Source organism: Lutjanus erythropterus, chromosome 22 (assembly GCF_056507025.1).
Source record: "Lutjanus erythropterus isolate fLutEry1 chromosome 22, fLutEry1.hap2, whole genome shotgun sequence".
Taxonomy (NCBI): Eukaryota; Metazoa; Chordata; class Actinopteri; order Lutjaniformes; family Lutjanidae; genus Lutjanus; species Lutjanus erythropterus.
Window position 1 is genome coordinate 7,214,059 of NC_139338.1, and position 20,101 is coordinate 7,234,159.

Sequence of the window (20,101 nt, forward strand, 5' to 3'; positions counted from 1 at the left end):
GCTGCTTTTGTTTTGGCGTCCCAGGAGGAACACGGGCATGTCAGACAGTACATCGTGAAGTGTTCCCATCAAACCTCTCCTTGAATTACCTGCAACCCTTAATACATCATGTTGTTTTTAATACCGGGCCATATTGCATTTTCGAAAGAAGGCGACGTTTCTTTTGCAAATGTTGTAAATCTTTGCACAGAACTCTTCCAGTGAGGCGTATCCAGTCTCTCGACAGCTTTAACCTTGTAAGCTGTTGTTTTTGTATCCCAGGGTGGAGGACGACTCACATGTCACACATCATGGCTGTTCCCATCAAACCCCTGCTTGCCTTGTAAGTGCTTTTTCAAGCCTTCTCTCCATGGCATTCCCATCATTATTGACAGACCTCCTTAAAGACTCCACTGGCTTGTTTTCTCCCAGATTCTCAAGTGTGGTGTTGTTTCAGTACAAAAAAAACCTTTAAAGTGGCTCTGCGTGTCTGTGAGACCATTCTGAGCAGCTATCCGTGTAAACTTGGCCTCGGCCTCTTGGGATTTGCCATGGGAAATGAAAGTGGCCTTAGAACTGGAGATTGAAATTACGATGCTCCATTTTCGCCACTGTTTGGGGGAGATAGAGGTGTATAATCCTCGCAGGTAATTGATTTTTCAGGAACGGTGCAGAGGCAGGACGCTCCACCTCGGTGGGGACTATGAGGGATGAGAACAATTTCCACAGCCAAAAGAGGGTTGACTCAGAGTTTATTCGGGTGTTTCTTTCAGGTGGGGGAAACTTTCCACAAAACTGTTATTGTGCTGAAAGTTGCTTTAATGTCCCGCTGCACGGGTAAACTTTCGGTCACACTGTGTTATGAGTCCTGTGGGATTGTTTGGGAGACTGCTGTGAGCTGCAGGAGGTAGCAGTCGGCATAAAAGTGGATGTGGCTGAACAAATCACTTCCAGGATCTGCAGTGTGAGACATCTTAAGCTGTTCATGTATGAGGAATTTCAACTACTGTCCCCTGGTAGCCACCCCTGTTTTTTATTCTAGCCACAATGAGAAGCTCAACTGTGACTAAACTGAGGTGATTAACATATTTGTATGTTTGAGCTAAACCCTAGGTTAAATTGTAACAAATCCCCCCTTTTTTTTCCCTCTCCGCTCTTTTCAGGATCTTTGTTAGCACTGCTGCCTGCTGGGATGAATACTGATACGTGGACAGTGGAGGAACAGTGAAGGAGCCGGAGGAATCCTGGTTTGATGCAGGTTTGTCTGACTCCTTTGCCTGACTTGAATCAGTGGCCTGACTCTTGACTCTTTGTCCTATTACATGCTAGAGGTTCAGTCGCTGGTGAGATTCAGATTAGAGGTGTAATCTTTAGCCCCTGCCTCTCCTGCCTGCTCCCCCTGGGTTTTTGACTGTTACAGCCCACTCCCACCTGCAGCAAAGTCTTAACCACCTGCTCATGTGAGATTTCCATTTGGTCCCGTAGGATACCAATCTTAATGCAGTCCCACCTCTCAGTAATAACGTAACAAAATTGCTCTACATTTAAACCTAACACTTTGACTTTTGTCTTAATGATGGTCCAGTCTGATCATTATGAGCCACTGTACCTTATATGTGTATCCATGGCGACACCAGTGAACAGGCTCAGGTTTAGTTTGGTCTAGAGTGTTTTTTTCCACCACATTAGCTCTGGTTCTTGGACCGGTTCCTTTCAAGAGTCTTGGAACCTCTGTGCTATCTAGCAAACCAGCCCGTGTTTCCACCAGTTTTGAGTGGAACTGTCTCTCCAAGTGGGGACCAAATTTTTGGGTTCCAAACAATTATCCAATATAATATCCAAATGCTTCAAAATTAGGTGTGCAAACCAGAACTGGTTCCACGTTGGTGGAAAAGGTCTATGTTGGTACTTTTCCACCAAATCAGCACTGGCCCTCGAACAAGGTCCTTTCAAATCCTCAGAACCTTGTGGGTATCTAGTGAACCAGCCCAAGGTTCTACTAGTTTTGAATGGAACCATTGTAATCAAGGATGTCATCACCAGAGGGCACTGTACAATGCACAGCTATATATATGACACGCCCACTTCGGTTCCTAAGGAAAGCCTGCTGTTCTTTGGTTCCAGCTGGAAGCCAACTTTTCCAATTATTCCTGGTCAAAATGCTCTCAATAGTTCAACATTACAATCAGTGTGATCATTGACTCACACATGGGCACAAGAAACTACAATTTTCATCATGCAAAAATCCTGCATTTTTTGACCGCCTGCTTCTGCCCACAGCAAGGTTTAAACCACCTGCTCCCATGAGATTTGTCTTGTCAGTCCCAGTGTGGTCCTCTAGCATGATCTCATTCTTCTTGACTGTGAAGTCAGTATAATCTTTAAATTGCTCAGCTGCAGGATCAGAAAGGGTCTGTTCCTGTGTTAAAGGCATAATATGCAACATCTAATATTACTGGTGTGATAGTCTAAAAAAAACAGACAATACAGTCAATACTTGATAGATTACTGTTGGCTTGGTGCTTCATTAGATGCATGGAAATATATACATTGTAAAAAAAAAAAAAAAAGTTTCCCCTGTTTTGCTGGCTCTGTAAAAACACTTTATTATCATAGTCAACCAGAACAGATGCAACCCAATAATCTAATCAACATTTCTTAATAGTAGATTATAAAAGTCAGTACCATTGATAGAGTAGTACTTTGATACTGTTGAAAACTTTAGGTGGTCAGTTAAGTTAAAGCATGGTACCAGAAGAAACAGTGTTAATTAGATTATAGTACATATTTGTAACAAATAAACAAGATTGGAATCCGTTACCACCATCAATGTGACTTGTAATTAGAGCCAAGATGAATTGATTAATTCTTTAGTCGATTGACATGAAAATTAACCAGCAGCTATTCTAAACATGCATCAGTTGTTTAATTAATAATAGGTCAGTTTGCAGGCAGAAATTCCAACCAGCCTCATCTTTTTCAGACAGATTTGCTGCTGATCTCTGTTTCATATAATTGTTCATTGAATATCTATGGATTTTTGGACTTGTGATTGGATGGCATCCACAGAGACCCCGCCCTCCACCTGTTCCCTCTCATTCTCTGGTTAGATCGCTGTGCTTGGGTCGCTTTACCAACATAAAACAACGCACTTGATATCCTGGGAATGAGACTCTTTCTGGTGCATTTAAAAACAACAACTGACAAATTCGATTCGATCTTCAGTTAAATTATTAGTTAAGAAAATAATGAGCAGATTGTTAAAAATGTGTTCACATCATACGACTTGTAAAAATGATGTTGAAAAGACAGAATTCTGTTTTTTTCTCCCACAACTAAATTATTTTAATTATTTAAGTGAATAAATCTCAGTCTTTTGCTGCTTTCTCCTTTATTTATATCATCAAGAAACTTTGCATTTAGAACTCAGTTGGCAAGAATTTAGCACTTCTTTAATGTTAAATTAATTTAATTTTTTGTGCCTTAATTTCCTTTTAAAATGCATTAAAGTAAATTAAAGTATAAATATGTGATTAGATGTAATTGATGATGTATGTATATATATATAATCATATTTATTTTTTCTTTTTACTTTCGTTTTATTTTATTATTATTTTTCTACACCACTCCACTCTACTGAAGTAGAGTGAGGGTACTTTGAAGACTCACTCCTCTCCTCCCATCATGGTGTTCCTACTGGTGTCTCCACATGCTGCCTCTGCGCTCTTTGTTCCACTTCATTGGGGTGTGTGCTCATGTGTGCCTGCCTGTGTGCGCTCCTGCGTCTCCACACACATATGTGTGTGGATGTGAGTGTGCACCAAGAGAGCATTTTGAGGATGGGTTGGATCTCTGTGTTTACTCCCCCACCCCATCTTCCCTGTGCGACGGGAGCGAGTGTGTGTGTCTGTCAGTTGCGGTGTTTGATGTTGAGTGTAAGCCTGCATGGCATGTGTATGTCTGTGTGTGTGTGTGTGTGTGTGTCTGTATGTGGTGTGCAAATGAAGAAATGGGGGAGTGTGTGAGTGAATCTGCGCAGGATTGCGGTGTGTGAGTGGGAGTATGCTCTGGTGTGTAAAAAGAAAGAAAACACACTCGTGTGCTGCGTATGCACACGTGCATGTTTGTTGCATGCCTCTGTAGGTGTGTGCAGTGCAGAACCCCCCCCCCCCCTTATGCACACATACACACAACTCCAGGGACTAGCATGTTCATTATTCTTCCTAAAAGAACCATTAAAATTTCATCAGTGCAATGCAATCTGTAGCAGGGCGGGGGGTAGGAGTGTGTGCATGAGTGTGTGTGTGTGCGCAGGAGAGTGTGAGGGGAGGGAGCTTGCATCCTCCTCTCATTCACCACTGCCTGCCTTCATGCCTCTCTCCTCCTCCTCCTTTTCTCTTTCTTTATCATCTTCTTCTCTGGTGGCTCGTCTCCCTCGCTGAGAGCACGCCGATGCGCAGATTACAACTCCTCTCATGATGTGAGCCGCCGGCACCCCTCCCCTCCTGCTCCCTCCATCCATCCCGCCTCATTCTACTACTACTACTACTACTACTACTACTACTACACCTCCTCCTGCTCACTCACACAGGGCACCGGAGGAGGCTTTTCCTCAGGCTACAGGAGGATAGAGGACGAAAAAGGGTTAACAAGGTGGATTCTCAGGGAGGATTTTTATCTCCTGGCTGCAAGTCTCCGGATATGTGATGTTCAGTACGGAGCGCAGGATTGGTCTCACATTCACAAGAGTAAGAGCTGGATCTTAAGTGGAATATCTTCTTGAGTGGAACTAGCGGAAATTTAAAGGTGAGCCATGCTTCTGATTCCTCGTTCGATGGCGGCTAACTTGTTGATTAGCATGAGAAAGAAGCCACGTGCTTGATGTGTTTCCCTCACAGACAAGTTTCCAGAGTTTTCTGTTTAGACGCTTTCTCCTTTTTTCTTAATTGGACTGATCCAGTATACTAGTTTTGGTGCCCCGTGCGAGGCTCATTAGGACTGCGCTTTTCCCGCATTGATCAGGAATAGGGGGGGAATTAGCTGCAGCCTTTAAGGACCGCGGGAAGTGAGCGAGCTGTGCTTTTCCTCCTGATCCCGTATGCCGCTTTGTTTTGTCAGCAAGAGCGAGAGGCGCCCTCTCTCAGGTAGATCTGATGGCGCTAATTGTGTCCTAATTGGGTTTCCCCTCAGCTGTGGAGGTTTTTGGTTTCTGAGCCGCCGAGAGTCACAGATGAAAGAGTTTGTGGGGTGGAGTGTGTGTGTGTGTGTGTGTGTGTGGAAGTAGGGTGGAGTGTGTGTATGAGTGAGAAGGAGAGAGAGTGTTAAGCTGAGAGCTGTTGTGGGTGTGTGTATGTCTGGCCAAGGAGCGAGAGAGAGTCTAGTGCCTATATATGTGTGTGTACGTGTGTGGATTTGGTGACTGTGTGTGTGTTATTCGCGGGCCCATCTGCGGAGGTCTTGTGTGATGGATGGTGACTGACGGAGGGTGTGAGGTGTGTGAAGGAGGAGGAGGAGGAGGATGAAGAGGAGAGGCAGTGGGATGGGGGAGGGTGTCGGGAGGAGAGGAGACGGGGAAACTGGTCTCCCATCTGTGTGTGTGTAAGTGTGTGTGGTGGAGCAGTACATCACAGACCAGCTAATGGAATACTGGAGACTTGAAGGGTCCTCTCCGGCTTCTCCTCCATCACCACACCTCACCCCACCATCCACACGATTCTGGGTAGAGCGTGACACACACCAGAGGGCATTTTCTGCTCTCTGCGAGTATTTAGATTTGACATGTGCACCAGACAGGTCAGACACTGAACTCTGTGTGACCAGCAGTGTTTCCACATACACAGATGCAGTGCAAGTAATCTTTCATTTCATTCCTGGTAGGTTTTGGAACACCTGTGTCACTGGTGGCAGTGATGAGTGTGTTTAAGTGATACAGATCCCAAAATTTGATTTAAAATGACAGCTGTATCAACCATTCCCCAAAAGGGAAGCCAAAACATCTGGATTGCCTTCTGGTGGCTGGCTGCAGTATAGTTCATAAATTCTCAGAGATTGTAAAGATTTTGCCTCGCCCTCCCCTTCCAAGCATGTAGGAAACCCTACGATAGCCACGGAAAAGCCCTTTCTCTGCTCTGTAGTCTGGTGGTATGGCAATGGATACTTCTGTATCTGTTGCCAGGCGGCAGCAGGATGAACAGGCTATGGCAAGGCAGGGTATTGTCTTTTAGTATCCTCCTCGGTAGATGGTTCTGGGTGGTTTTAATCATCCACTGTAGAGTTGTTCTGTCCTCAGTGGTGCGCATCCCATGCCAATTTGCATCATCCATGACAGGTTCTCAGTGATGTTGATTCCCCAGAAGCTAAAACTGTTCACCTGCCCGACGTCAGCACTACTGATGTACACAGAGCTTTGTGTCTTTGCCACTTTTTTCCTAAAATCAACAGTCAGCTCCTTGGTTTTGCTGATGTTGAGCAGTAGGTTGCTTTCTGTATACCACTCCTCAAGACTGTTGATTGCCCCCCTAATATGACGTCTCATCGTTATTTGCAATCTGGCTAATGATGGTGGTGTCATTCACAATTAATTCTCCATTGTCAGGGATTACACTCATGGGTACCCAGCCATGAGGGGCTCCAGTGTTACTATAGTGAAGGAGGTATGACTGCCGATCCAAACTGTCTCGGGGTGACGTGTGTGGGGTGACAAGTCTGATATCCAATTGCAGAGTGTGGCACTGAAGCCCAGAGTGTTCAGCTTACCAGTCAGCTTAGTGTGGGAGATTGTGTTGAATGCTGAGCTGAAATCAACAAACAGCATTCTGATGTAGGTGTTATTTTTCTCAAGACTGAGTGGAGGGCAGGGAAGATGGCATCTTCTGTAGATCTGTTGGTTCAGCAGCTGCCAGCACAGCTTCAGAGGAGATGAGAGGCCAGCAGCTGGACGAATTTTCTTTACCAGGTTGAGCAACTTTAGAAATTCTGTGAACTAAAAATTGATTTTGAGTTTGGGCAGCGAGGAGAACCCAGGAAAAAAAAAATCTATGCTAGTGGCATAGCTCTCATGATAGTGATCAGTGATCAACCAAAATATCTCAAGAATATATGATAAATAAGTCTGCCTTGCATGTTGAACCATTGGATGAATGAAACTTATCAAACTCAACATCTACTTGATGGATTGATGCTAATTTTTCACACATTCACGGCTCAGAGATAATCAGTCCTTTGACTTTCGTGGTGCTGTGACTTCCTTCCTCTGCCATCCTCAGTGTAAATTCCTCAGCGTCCTTAGCGTTTCATTCAGCACCACCATCACATCTTATTTTGATTCGTTATTTTGGCTTATGACCAAATATCTCCAAACTAATGACATTCCCATCAGCCTCAGTTGTAACCTTAGCTGAGTTGAGTGCTAATTAATGTTAGCGAATAGTACTAACAGGCCAATCTGTCACAGTGTTTATGTTGGTAACAACCTGGATAGAGTTATGAAACATCTTCAGGCTGCAAACAAGAACCGACAGTGGAGTTTATGTCTGGCCTCTATCATTAACTTCCTGCTGTGGCTTCTTTGTGGCTCCAGAGCCTGTGATGGATTTACCAAATGCTGCAATCGCTGCTGCTTCCAGTGGTTGCTTACGTCTGATACACACGCTGACTCTGAGATCCATATAACGACACGGGAACTGCGGGGGACCTGCGCTCTCTCAGGTAACAGATGACTCAGTCACAGACGTGGCAGCTTCATTCACGAGCCACGGAAATGTTGATGCTGTGCTAGAATGAGCCAGAATATCTCAATCTGTGTGTTTAGCGGAATTTGATTACCATACAGAAACTGATTTTCCCAATCATTGCCTGCGTGTATAGGAAGCACCCTCCCTCCCCCCTTCCCTCCCCCCTTGAGGTCTCCCTCCTGCCCCACGCTCCCCCAGCCTGTTGTGAATATAAGAAGATGATGCATTCGGCAATCAATGGTTGTAACGCTGCTGTGCTGTTATCCCTCATTTCTGTCGGGGCCTCGGTGTGATTTAGTGAGGCTCCTGAGGCTCAATACCCAGCCAAGTGCACCGCTGGGGGAGGGGAATGTGTGTGCGGGAGTGTGTGCATGTGTTTTCTGAATGTATTTGAATGTATGTTTGTTTTCACACAGTGTGTGTGTTTAGCATTTTGGGAACGCAGAGCATGGGAATTACAGTTACTGTGCATATCTGCATGAAAGAAAATGCTTGAATGTGTGTGTGTGTGCACAGTGCCCCATCTACCCCCTAGTCCTATCCAGCATCCACCCCTATGGGAATTGGGATGTACGCGTTGAAAATGTTATTTTGGCGCTTTAGCCTGACAATCTGTTTTATTTAACAGGGCGAGGCACTCCCCTCAACACCACTTTGGCGCGGTGGCATTTTAAGCGGAGCGAAATTGAGCCGCGTCCCAGTGCCTGCTATATATCACTTAGGCAATTACAATCTTCATGGATCTATTGGTAATAAAAGAGAGGTTTATGAAGCGCGAGCATGCCCGGCTGAGGGGAAAATGCTAACAGAGGAGAGGTGTTTGGTGTATAAGGGCGAGGCGTGGTGATCTGAAGGAGGAGCGTTCGGCTGTTTGATTTGTGTTGTATTTTGCTGTGCTGGGACACATCTCATTTTGACCCTTTGACCTCTTTTGTTGACTGTGTGTGTGTGTGTGTGTGTGTGTGTGTGTGTGTGTGTGTGTGTGTGCGTTTGTGTTCAATAGGCCCACCTGGCAAATTAGCTAACAGACTCTTGTGTCTAATAAATCAAACAGTCCAAACGCCATCATGTGTAATTGAGATTTCACAGCTCTGATCTCATCTATGGTCAACTAGAACCAGAATGGGTTCTTCAGCTTGTCCCCATAGGAGAACCCTTTTTGGTTCCTGGAAGAATCTTTAATAAAGGTTCCACTCGAAATGCTTTCAGAGGGTTCTACCTAAAACCCAACATAAAGGGTTCTACCTGTGAAAGGTTCCACCCACAACCCCCTGTGGGATGTTCTAGTATACTTCTGTAGTGCAGTAGTTCCGCACAGAATTCTGTCAGGGGGTTCTATCAAGAACCTGTCCACCATTTAAGGGAGCTAACAAGAACCCACCCTATTGATCTATTGAGACCATGTTTTATATTACAAGGGGTTTATTTAGAACCCACCCAGGGGGTTCTATGGAGAACACTTTCACATTCTAAGGGTTTTATCTAGAACAAACTCAGGAGATTATACTGAGAACCCTTTTGTATTCCTGGGGTTTTATCTAGAATCTACCCAGTTGGTTCAACCAAGAACCCTTTTATATTCCAAGAGTTTTATCTGAAACCAACTCAGGGGTTCTACCAAGAACCCTTTTATTTTCCATGGGTTTTTATCTAGAACACACCCAGGAGGTTCTACAAAGGATCCTATATATATACCAAGTGTTTATTCTAGAACCCACCCCAGGGGTTCGACTGAGAACCCTTTTATATTCCAAGGTTCTTATCTAGAACCCACCCAGGGGGTTGTACCAAGAGCCCTTTTATAAATCATTAAGGTACAAAGAACCTTTTAATGAAGGAGTTCCTCAAGGATCTCAGCAGTCCTTGAAGCAAAGGTCTTTCAGTGGAACCCTTGGTCTTACAAAGAACCCAAGATTACCCTTTTCCTCAAAAAAGGGTTCCACCCAAGCAAATAGTTCAACTCAGTACAACCTCAGCCCTCAGGAAGAACCCTTTTGGAACCCTTATCTCTAAGAATGTAGAGCTGCAAATAACAATTTCCATTCTCGATTTGAGAAATTTTGACTTTGACTTTTGACTTTCTTAAAAAATTACTCAAACCGATTAATCGATTAATTTCAGAATCTCCTTCTTTCTTAGCATTAAAAACCTAAAAATAAATAAAGATGTAACCCCCTTAACTCCAACCTCGCCTCCACCATCCTTCCCTCCGCTCTCCCATGATCCACCACAGCCATAATGAGATTTGATGTTAATCCCGACACAATATCACAAGATTACGCGCCTCCATAATGCTCCACGCAGGCACCGCCGACGGTGGAGAATGGGTTTGGCACGTGCTAGAGGAGGCTTGGCTGGGGTGAAAGCACATTAATGTAATCTAAGTGTAATTGGGTGGTAATGCAGCTTGTATGTGAATGAATGGAGGAGCGGGAAGGTGGGGTTTTTCCCCCCCGTTTCGTCTTCACTGTCAGACGAGCCCAGGGAGGCAGAGCGGGGACAACGGAGTGCCAAGAGAAAGAGACGCCGGTGGTGTCTCAGCGAGACGGAGGAAGAGAGTGATGGAGCGAGGGTGACAGATTGCCTGGAGAGGGCGAAGGGAGGGACGAGAGAGATTATTTATCTCCAAACTGGTGTCAAATTCTTGTAGCAGGAGTGGATTGGTCAGAGAACGTGATTAATGAACCAAGAGCCAAGAGAGGTTTGTAGGATTTCTAAATTGAGAGGGTTACGTGGAAAAACTAGATATTTTTGTGGAGTTCAATGGATTTGTTCTCAAAAATCCACTTCAGTTAATAGAGGATTGTGTTGAGGTCAACTATAGGCTGATTTAGAAATTATTCATGAGAGTCAGTACATGGAAGAAATGAGCGCATAATGTGTTTTAAAAAATTAGAACCTCTTTCTACTTGCAAAACTGACATTCAGTCTGTTTACTAATATTGATTAAAATTAAAAATTCAAAGTAACACTGTAGGATATCTATTATTAACGAACATTTATATGTTTCTGAACCGTTTTTTAAAATGTATTTTGTAAGATACATACAGTCGGTGTGGGGCGCAAAACCTCATATCTCCATATTTTTACTTTTTTTTCATAAATCAATACTGTTGGTCATGCCTCCTGTCTGTTTGTGGGTTTTAACCACTGAAAATTATTAAAAAAGAGCTAGTAATGTACTAACACATTCAGTTTAAAAGCACAAGGTTTTTTTTTTTTTTACATTTCCTGTAAAGTAACAGTTTTGGATGTTAGAGGTTTCTGCCTGACAGAGCAGGGTATCTGTTGTTTCAGATACCTTGTATAAATGGTTTATTGTGATTAAAAGCCAGAACTCAGTTGCCTGGTTCTCTGTGTTGTAGTGCAGGCTGCTTTAAGAGCTTGATGTGTCTTTTGATTAGATGAAAACATATGTCCTACAAACAACTGTCCGATTAGACGATTGATTTCTCATTTCACTCAGACTGTCTTACGTAACATCTACAAAACTACATTTTCTTGGTTTCAAATACAAACATGTCTCAAGTTTGCCAAATCTTTTTCAAGTAGCCAAGAGCTCTGGACTGGGAACCAGACGAATCTGCCGAGCTTGTTTTCAGACAGGATTCCACCAGCCTTGGATCAGGTTGGCCCAGTCACAACAAGTTCTTTAATATGGAGTGGGTTCTGTGTGGTGATTGATGGGGGGCAATCACTGGTCCAGGTTTGAAAAGTCACACACATTTCGCTGCTCTGATTGGTTGTAGGTCTATCCAGTTGTGACAGCAGGTCCGTCCACCACGGCGTCCGAGTCTCATAAACATATGTTAGTGTCCTATTTAGCTGTAATACGAGAAGAAAAGATTGTGACCAGGCAGCTGCAATGTTGTGTCTTGCTTGAAAACAGACCAAGTACTGCTATGTCACATGTTGTGTTTCTTTGATTGGTTGTACACTTCTTTGCCTGGGTTGGTTGTATATCTGTCCAGGCAATTGTGTCGAGGCATTTGGTCTGTGAGCGTTGATAATGCCCAATGGACATCTGAGGGGTGCCAGACTAAGTCATATTTGCAAATTAGTGTGGCAATACAGGGCTTAAGAGCTCAAAAAGTTCTTACACATCACTACATCATGTCACATAATAATCTGCACAGAAAGATAAATAATTTATGCGGGTGTATTCATACCCTCATAGGTGGAAATTTTCTGAAAGAGTTGTGTACACAGCTTCAAATGTCAGAAACACAACTTCATGAGTTCTCCTTGAAAGCAGCACTACTTTACGTTTACATATGTTACATTTTTTTCAACACTTTTTCAACTTTCCCACCTAAATTTAGCTGGGTTTGCTAGCTGCTTTTAAGAAATTACATCATCAAGCTGCTATGAAAACTGAGCAAAGTTCGTCTGCATGTCAAAATAAGTAGTGAGAGGTTTGATGACATAGTGACTTGCACTGTTGCACTACTGGAAAGTTAATTACTAACATGCTAACCAGCAAGGAAGGTTAGACGACCAGCCATGTAACTGTTGCTGCAATCCATTGCTCTCAAACCTTGGAAAAAAACAATGTCAGACAAGTTTGCTGATGTTAACACACCAGATGTCATACAAATATGATGGTGCATGCACTCAAAAGGTTATAAAATCCACCACATTTGCTTGTGTTTTAGTTCTGTTATCACAGATCTTTGCTCACTAGTTACAGGTCTTCCTTTGCTTTTTCTGTTGTGATTATTGGGTTCCCTACAGCTGCAAGATTCCTAATAGCTTCCCTTTCTATTGTCAGAACATTTGTTTTGAAATGGTTTAATATTTTGCTTTGTTAAATTGAGGAATCTCGCTGCTGGTGTGTGATTTAAAATCTGAAGGGAGCAGGGGTGCGCGGCAGGTACTGCTTTAGCTGGAAGGGTCCTGATATCGTCCCTGACTCATTTCGCTGTCACTACCAAACACTGTGTCATCTGTGGAAACAATAAACAGCGAGGCGCCGGGAAAATGTCAGGCGCAGGCGAGTGTGTGGAACAAAACAAACAGCCCAAAATTGACACTGGGACATGCATTCCTCAAGCTAATGAGCTGCTGCTTCTGTGTCAGTCTTCACCTTCACAATAGTGATTACCCTGTTAAAGCGAGCCAGGATACCTGCAGCTTCACACAAACGCACACAAACCTTCTCTCTGCAGTTACCGTGACAACAGAGAAAGCCGGGGTCGCATTCGCTGTAGATTGTTGCTACATTACCAGTTCAACATATTACTTAAACATAATTACTACCTGCAGTGAATCGTCTGTCACTCCAGTAATACTCTGTATGTAATATCAGGGAGAAATTAGCATCAGGAGTTTGGATTGCTTTTACTCAGTTGCTCATATATTTTACCTGTATCAGCCTACCGCTCTTCTCCCTTTATGATGCATCGCCTGCAGTTTTTGTCGCTCACCTGCTGTTGTCGCTTAGTTTTTACACTCCAGCAGTTCAGCTCCCCAGGCGTTCACATTTTCTCACCTGCATCACTTCTTCGTCTTCCCCTCTCTGTCTGTATCTCTCTCTGCCTCCAACAAGTCTGAATTCTTCTCTGTGCGTCTTGCTGCGAACGGGGCTATGAGGCTGATGAGCGATCAAATGTGTTGCTGACACATGCTGCATGGATGTTTACCTGTGACCGTCCTTTCGCTCAAGAACTCTAGCCGAAGGCTCTTTCGCACCTTATTTGCCAAATTGCTTCTGCAGGGAGTGCTGCAACTTAAGACTTCTTTGAGCTGCACCATTAAAGCTCAGTTGCCATGAAAGAACACCTGGAAGAGATTGGAAGTTGAGTTTTGTTATCTGAAACTAAGGAATATATCTACAGCTAATAGCATTGGAACTTAATTCAACACAGTCTCAGCCCCAACTTGTGAAAAGTGTCAGCTTGGCCTGTGGTCATACACTCCAAACTGTGACTTGTGTGACCAGGTGTCCCACTTTATGTGGGACTGCACAACTTTTTGACCCCTTGTCCCACATCCCACATATTGAGACAATGTCCCACATTTTGATTTGCCCTGGTTTTCAAAAGTCAAACCAACTGCAGGACAGACGCTATGGGGAAAAAACTGTGAGTAGCATATTCACAAACTCTGCAGATTTAGGTAAAATATCATGGAATCTTACTTAAGGAAAATAAAACATAGATATAGCAAAGCCAGTGGAAGGTAATACTTTCTAAAAAAAATTGCAGAGAACTGGGGGGAGACTCACAGTACATGTGATTCTCACAAGAAACGTGTGGTTACTGAAACCCAAAGATAACTGGCAGACAGATAAGGTAACAGCAGCTGTTGCTCAGCATTGGCCCCACATTGTCCTGCACAAACAGTCTTTGTCCCATATGTAGTTTGTTTGGATCTGGCCACTCTTACTGTGTACACTCATGTCATCCCCGGCCAAACTACCAATAATATGTATGTGATGTCCAGGTAGACTTTGAAAATAAAGGCACAAAAACTACTTTGTTAAGTTAAGGAAAAGATCATGGTCTGGGTTAAAATAAGCATGTTACTTGTGTAAGTTCCTATGTGTTACCTAACATATGTAACTACATATCATCAAGTAACTTGTGTAACCCAACCCCACCTCCTCCATGCACAGAGTTTCTTGCTTGTGATACTGTGTCACCTGGCACATTATAACTTAATGCCAGAGCAGCACCTCCACAAATGGCACAATACTGTGGACTTGAGCTCATTACTATCACGCTAATTTTATTTTGAAGGGTCAATCTCATGTTATTCAACTGCACAATATGTAGGAGATAAGTAAAAACACTGCAGTTAAAATCTGGATTACAAAACTTCTGAAAAGGATACGAGTGCACTAGAGCTAATGTTAGGGTTTCATTAGCCTTTCCTGCTCAGCTTACTTCGGGGATGACCCGCGTCACTTTTCCAGCAGCTTGCAAATAACAAAGAAGACTCTTCTATAGCGTTTATTAACTGACACACGGTAACCTGAACTGTACATTTACTGCCACATTGACAACTTACTGCTCTGCTCCGCGAGCAGCGCCGTCACTCTGTCTGCTGTGCCTCCTTGCTTTTTCTCCCTCACTTTCACACTGCACACACAACGCACTGCCCTAGTCAACAACAGTTCCTTCAATAAATTCCAGTACATCATAATTACCTGGACAGTTACTGTAAGCTGCCATCACGCAGGAAGTTGTTGCTTCCTGTGGTTAGGATAACTTTAATCCATGCCAGAACAGCCCTACCTACAGCACCACAGTTTGAAGTACTGGAGCACTGAACAAAGCTGCCGCATTTCACATTTGGGAGTGAGATTCAGCTGCTAAATTATGTATTATTGCATGTTGTGGTACGCATGGTGCATGCTATAATGTTTCTAATCTTTACGGCTCTTTATAGCTTCCTTCTTTGTACATAATGGCTCTGCCCAGCTGCTGAAAGTACTATAACAAGAAGAAGCATTTGTTGACCAACCAGCACAGCATGTTCAGTATTTAGTTGTTCACTTTGGCTGATGCAGCAATCTGAAATGTAAATACGCTCCTTTCATTTGGAGCCCAACTGTCCGGAGCCTGGAAAGATTCGCAGTGGTTGGTAATGTAGAAGACACCCATCATGCATTTATCCTGCATTAGTTCTGTGTACACACACCTACACACTGTCTATACACTCACACATATGGCCTCTGCAGGCATGTTTATGTTAATACGACAATACACGTTTTGCACGTCATTAATATTTGCTGTAGCATCTGGTTTCTTTGTTCTCCCATATGTTTCTCAGTGCTATGGTGTGCTGTAAAGATATTGCAGTATAGTTATTGGTATTTAAAAGTCTTCCAATTACTTCATGATGCATTTGTATAGAAATTTACATATTTTGTATTCTTTTGCTGTATATTTTGCTGCTGTAGCCCTGTCATCCAACCTTTGGTCTAATTTCTGCTCATGTGTCATGGTCTTCCATAAGTTATTTTGATAAATATTACAAGTGCTGAATATTAAATGGAGTGCCTTAGAAACAAATGAGCATATTAGCATAGCAAGTGTATTTTAACTTAACTGTGGTTTCTACAAGGGAACTGGGGAGTGGTCAGTTCAGTCTCTTAAATGCTATAATGTGCAGCAGTGGATCCCTATTGCCTTTATTAGATTTATCAGTATTATTAATAGCCCACTGGGGAGCCAAGTGAAGTATGGCAAAGCTATTACAAATGTCCTAATTGCTGGGAATATTCCCATTATTCTGTTTCTCTCTGCTCTTTGACTCATTGTCTCAGTGCTACCATGCAGATATGTATATGAGAATATTATTTCCCAATTTCTTTGGTATGAAAATGATGTAAATGTTTAAAAGCAACAACATACTTGATATTGTGTTGCTCTATATATTTGTGATTTTGGTTGTAGGTAGGGCGCAATATGGACAAAATCAGACTATATCATCACTATATCTTACCAAATACCTCTCAATATTTGTTGATATTGCAACAATATTGTAGGGGTGACTATTTGTGCTTTCACAAAATAATAACACAAAGGGATTTTAGATAAATAATCACCAGTAATGTGGACATGATAAATTATTGGGAAAGGCAAATTACAGAACAGTCTGGTAGTTTAAGAAAATTAACTCTTCCTAAGTCCCGCCCCTTTTCTGTGATCTCGTGATCTATGTGGTAAGCTCATCTATGTTAAAAAGCACGCAACATTTTGAGGATGGTTAAAAGACACTGCTGTGGCGCTTGCAAAACCAGGACATATTCACATTCAGGTGTTAAAAAACTAGTTAGCTTATCTACACCAATCATTAGCTAGCTAGTTAGCTAGTGTTTCGCTAACATAAGTGAGCTAGTTACTTCGAGTTTTGCTAACATTAGCTAACTTAAGATGTGACTTAACAAGAAAAGGAGAAAGTTGACTGAGGTACCAAGTTTGTGCTACTGTTATTGGAGAACAGATAATTCTGTCCGAACCGGACCCAAATTTTCATATTTCAGCCCAAACCTGATTACAGCCCAACATTTTTCTTGACAAGCTTGTCTCTATGTACCAAACAGTTGGAGCTGGCAGTGACAGGGACATTATATGGGACGAATTTGAATTGCCTATGACAAAACTAGGGAGAAGAAAAAAAAAAAAAAAGTATATATATATATATATATATATATATATATATATTGCTAGCATCATGATAATAATAATAATAATCATAATAATAATAATAATAATACATCCTAAACTCGACACATGCTCATGAAAAATGTGAGAAATTTGGTCCAAGCTGACCCAAAGCCATTGGTTCCTGTCAGATTCGGGCACAGATCTGAAGCTCTAATGTATACCGATGCCAAATTGTTTCAAAATATAAATTAATTTTAGCGACCACATCAGATGTGTTTTGATTGGATGTAATTCTCACCGAGGATGATAAAATGAGGTTTATGTTGAAGGAACGCCATTAAGGCATTATAGTATTTTAATGTGATGGCGGGGCGTTCTTTATGCTTCACCTCTGACCTATTGAGGTGATAATTTACGACGCATGCTCCCCCAACCCTCCCGCTCTCCCCGAGGAAATCAGGCTGGATCTATGGCCATCATTTACATCTCCTCGAATTAAAGCAGCAGTGTGTAGTTACGGCCCCAGGTCTCATGAATCAAACTTTATTGACCACTTGGAGAGTTACAGACACCCGTTGAATACCAAGTGCCGGTGAAAGGCCACTGGGTGCGGGGAAATGTCGAACAGCTGCAGAGATTGAAGGTGGGATCACCGGTGCTACACGGCCGGGCTGTGATGAAACTGCAGCGACTGCTGCTCATAAATATGGAGATTTCACTTCCAATAAGATTTTTTACAACCAAAGAGGATTAAAGCACACATTAACATTCTCATAAACAATAAACACAAGAGCATGTTTGCCAAAGATACTGAAAACGTCATGTTTTATAATGATCTTTTCACAAGGTGTAGTTGGACTTTTCTATTGAGTCTAAATGAATATTTCTGGTCTCCACGTTAACAATAGCTGCCACTGATTTTTTCTTTAAACTACATATTACACACACAGCCATAATAATTATTGTAGAGCAATTTGTTGAGAACTTTGTAGAGATTATGTTAATCACATTTAACCACAGGTAACGTGATGCTACTCCTCCTCAATCTTAAGATTTAAAGATATCACTATCACAAGTCAAAACTGAAAGTCTTTATAATTATCCTGAATACTAGAAGTGCCAGAATTCCACAATCACTAGAACTGCCATAAAGTTTTGACCATTTGAATCCCAAATCTCTCATGATAAAGGCCCAGAGTTTAATGGACTTATTCTGTTTGGAAAACTTTAAAAAAACACCAAAACTTAAGTAACACCAAAATGTAAATTTTGTAAATTTCATTATGTAATGTGATGCAAAGTAATATGTATAATAGTATAATTTCCAGCAGATGTTGATGGGTTCTGCTTACATCTTTTCTGTCTCCTGCACTGCCTCCTGCTGCTGCAGTGGTTGCTTCTGCTGCTATTTGTTATTTTTGTCTTTTTTTGTGCGCTTTTTTTTAAATTCATGGAAAGTTGGAAACATTATATTTGTAAGAGATAGTAAGAGTATTTACTGTGTATCAAATTTTGACAGCTCAAAACTGGGTAAGGTACTGAGACAAAAATTGTTACAACCGTCCCAGGTCTCCCCTAGAATATGTTCCTCAAATTCTTCATCTAGCCTTTTCTACTGATTAAGACAATTCAGTCTATATTTTTTGCACTTTTACTTGCTAAGTTTCTTTGACAGAGATGGTTGAAATAAATAAGAATTATAAAATTTTGAAAACACACAAAAAAATTGGAAAAATATATTCTTATTATATTTATATTTACATTCATATGAATATACACAAAAATGTATATGAGGGAGCTTAACGGGAGTAATTTATAAATCTGACCCTGCACAAAAAAATATAAATGCATCTAAGTCAATGTTGTTGTTAATTATTGACATATACTAGACTGTAATAAACCCCCCTCAAAAATCCACTTTGTATTTAGTATATTAATTTTAATTCATTTATTGTGTTTTTTTCATTTTAAAAAACAGTGGCATCTTGTACACAAACTGGCATTTAAAGGGTTAAAATCCTAAAAATGATGATGGAAATGATTTTTATGCTTAAAACTTGAGTCAGAAAAAAGAAATAGCAAAAAAAAATTGGGAAAAATACATGCTTAATATGTTTATTTTTGTATTTATTTGGATATACACAAAAATGTGTATGAGGGAGGTCAAGGGGAGTTTTTTGAGGGTGCACCAAGTGTTAAATATACATTTGAGTCAAAAGACAGACAGGAAATGGCTGGTTGTATCTGCTTGAATTAATTACTTTAATTAAAATAACTGAGAAAATATTTGCTCATATGCCCACATCACTATTTGAAATTTCAACTTACATTAAGCCTTTTTATTTTGTCATAAGCTACATGATTTATCTGTTGACAGTAGGAGGTTAGTGACAACTGTTTATTTCACCAGTGTAACACCAACAGTCACTGGCAAATGTACTCAGCTGTGGCTAATTAATGTTAATTGTGCGAGCTGGTCAAACAGCAGAAGATAAACTCCTGGCTGGTTAGGTACTTAGCATGCAGGTATTTGTACTATTTTTGCTAGTTCAAAGACAGTTTTGTTGAGGATGAAACATCACCATTTAAATATTAATGAGAGCGGGTTGTGTCTTTTCGCCGTTTGGTTTGAAAACACCAAGAGAATGGTGAGTCTTTTTCTTCATAAATGATTTAAGCGAGGGGATTGCTTGAAGTCAGTTTCAGACAGGTAGCTAGCAAGCTAGCTCATCAGTTGTTGAGTTGTCAAGTAAAACTGAGCCGTGTAACCTTTACTTTAATATCACAGCATTTAGTTTTAGTTTATCGCCTGTGAAGCTCTCTGTCAGCTAGCATTAGCTGTAGCAGCCTCAGTAGCCTGCAGAACCAGCAACAACATCAATTCAGCCTAATTGCAATTGACCACAATCAAGTAAATGCTGTTTTTCACAATATGTAGATTCCAAAATCTGTAAAATTGTCTTTTACTTGAATGTAAAACACGTCTCAGCTGTCAGCTGCCATAATATCAAGATTGAAAGTCTATATATTTGTTGTTAAATCAATAGGCTATAAAATGCCTGTTGTAAGAATGAGAGAAAAAAAAAGACAGGAAAATGAATCAATTGCTTGAACTTAAATAACTGAGAAATTAATTGTTTTTACACCAATATCATTATTAGAAATTGCAAGTGCACATGTGTTAATTAAGCCATAACCTACATAATAAATCTTTTGTCAAACTGTAGGAAGTTAGTTTAAAGCGACAGCTGTTGATTTCACCAGCAGCTGTCT

General features: G+C 41.5%; 1 long non-coding RNA gene across 1 annotated transcript in view; it reads left to right on the plus strand.

Moving 5' to 3' along the window:
• The window catches only part of LOC146306567 (uncharacterized), a 180,033-nt gene that overhangs the window by 137,061 nt on the left and 22,871 nt on the right, over positions 1–20,101 (plus strand). The window contains exon 2 of the long non-coding RNA XR_014768992.1: positions 1,143–1,237. This is a non-coding gene — a long non-coding RNA (uncharacterized LOC146306567). The remainder of the gene's footprint in view (positions 1–1,142; positions 1,238–20,101) is intronic.